Below are 2,538 nucleotides of genomic sequence, written 5' to 3' on the forward strand. Positions count from 1 at the left end.
GGGTCAAAATTCGTACTTGTAACTTGCAGGGTTTTTTGGCTAAGTCCACACACAAATTTTTTTTTACACATACAAATCCTGATTTACAAGTACAAAATATTTATGACCACATTTTGAGCCCATAAGTTGTTGCTTAAAATGTATTTTGAATATTAAGAAGAAGGAAGAGAACAGGCTGCATTTCCCTGCTGTCATGCCTTCTTTCATTTTAGTAAACAGTCGCACACACAAGTCTAAAGAATCACGTCTGTGAGGCACCAGTGAACAACCAAAGGCTCTGGGTTGGAGTGATTTTGATGGAAACATTTTCTGCAGCTAATAAAAGACAAAGTGGCTGAGCTGATGGTTGATACAGTGTTATCAGTCGTGTGATGGAATATTTGAATGATAGTCTTTTGCTGCAACCACACACGGCGGATTGTTTAATGCTCGCAGCTGAGCTGTATTTATTAAAACTCTGAGCGTTAACAAGCTTGTGCTGTGTCTAAAACTCCGCAGGTGCAGGTTTAAGGGAAACCGTTACCGTTCATCCTCCAGCTTCTTTTTGTTTATGGTATGCTAACCATAGCTGTGTAGCTAGCCATAGCTGTGTAGCTAACCATAGCTGTGTAGCTAGCCACCGCTGACAGACCACGTGACTTTCGCGCATTGCATTGTAGGTACGAGTGGCAACAAAATCAAAACACTGCATCAAGCCTTTCCAGCACCGGTAATCATTAATTCTGCAGTTTTAATCCCCACTTGCATTTTATTTGCCCCAAAAACAGTTCTGTGCAAAACGACGGAGAACACGGCAGCTCCGCACGAAGACAGACGTGACGAAAAGGCAACAAAAAGTAGAGGAGTGAAAGGGTCAGACCCACACGAGCACAGAGTGGAGTAAGGACGTGCTGCCCAACTGTCAGCACGCACATATTCATTATTATATGGTCCTAAGTGTGAGTGCACACACTCACAAAATGTTTAGTTACTTCAGTTCACTGCAACAAGCCCAAGTCCAGTTTTCTAAGGCACCTTTGAAAAGCTCGTCCATTTGTATGACCTCTTCTTGGAGCCTGCTGACTTCCTTCCTGAGCATATCTTCCAGTTTTTTCCTTTTCTTTCACTGTCTTCATCTCCCCATCAATATTACAAAGAACCCCCAACAATCAGATGAGCCCTATGAGCAAGGATTTGGTGACAGTAGGAAGGAAAACCTCACTTTAAACAGAACCAGGCTCAGGGAGGCAGCTGTCTGCCACAACCGGTCAGGGTTGAGGGGAGGAAGACGGGCAAACCATATTAATGATGCTAGGAAGGCCCCAACCCCGCCTCCCTGATGTGGGAGCCAACCAATAGGACCACTCCCTCCATAACTGCGACCAGTAAGAGCACGATCATCACCACCTAACAAGGTACCAGTGGTGTGAAACACACACTTGTTGTATTCCACTTGTATGCACAATCATAGTGGGTCACAGGCTGAACAGATATCCACAGGTGGTACGTGGCAGTCAGGTGAACAGGTTGCTGGAGGCAGGAAACGAAGTCAGTGCGTCAGAGGGGAAAAGCCGAGATTCAGTTTGTTAGGATGGGGGACAGTGGGTTTGGAGGATGGGTGCAACACTGAGTGTCCAGGAGCAAAATTCAGTGTTTGGACTGTTTTCTGGGTCTCCCATCTTCCTCTTCATCATCCTCCTCCTCCCTTGGTCTCCTCCTTGAACCTCCCAGTACTGGGCTGGGGGGCAATAACACAATCCTGACTCCATCATGTCTCCATCATCATCACTGTCATTGTTATCAGTGTCACTGAGGAGGCTGAGAGGCTGTCACTCTCAGCCTCCTCATCATCCCAGAACCGCCTCATTTCTTCAGCTATGGGATCTTCTGCTTGCTGGGCCGCGTTTATTTCCATTTCTCCTGCTGGGATCTCTGCTCTGTTATTGACCCAGGGTCCTTCTACTTCCTGAGGTGGATTTATTTCTATGCCTGCTGCTGGAACATCAGCATCTTCCTCATCATTCCGAAGATTGTCCTCCTCCTCATCATGTTGTTGCAGTTGGTTAATAACTTGGCCCAGAACACGGAGGTTTTCTTCAGTTAAGAGGCCGCGCAACAGACCGAATTGAAAGCAGCAGACCATCGAGTGAATCTCTTCAACATCTGGACGCTGTTGCAGTTCAAAAACCAGTTCATCAGCTGGTACCCCTACAACAACAAACAGAAATATTATTGTTATCATTCACATGATGAGAAAACTGTCCACAAATTCCAATTTATGCAAAGTAACTACATAGGGAATATACAAACATACGCCCACTACACTTATTACAGTGTGTTTGCTCCTTCAAATAAAAAAGGCTTCAGTCGATGAGCAGCAACGTGTAAACGTCCTCATGTCAGTTTTCCTCAGCCCTCACTCACTGTTGTAATGCACTATTAAACTAAATTATTAGGATATTGTTACAATTAAGTGCAAAGTCTAAATCCTTTTTATAAAGAGACGTGTATTCCCAGTGCACCAGGAAATACACAGTACCACACAGATGATTTCAGGGC

This window comes from Pundamilia nyererei, unplaced genomic scaffold (assembly GCF_000239375.1).
Source record: "Pundamilia nyererei isolate P.nyererei 1_Seehausen unplaced genomic scaffold, PunNye1.0 scaffold00099, whole genome shotgun sequence".
Lineage (NCBI taxonomy): Eukaryota > Metazoa > Chordata > Actinopteri > Cichliformes > Cichlidae > Pundamilia > Pundamilia nyererei.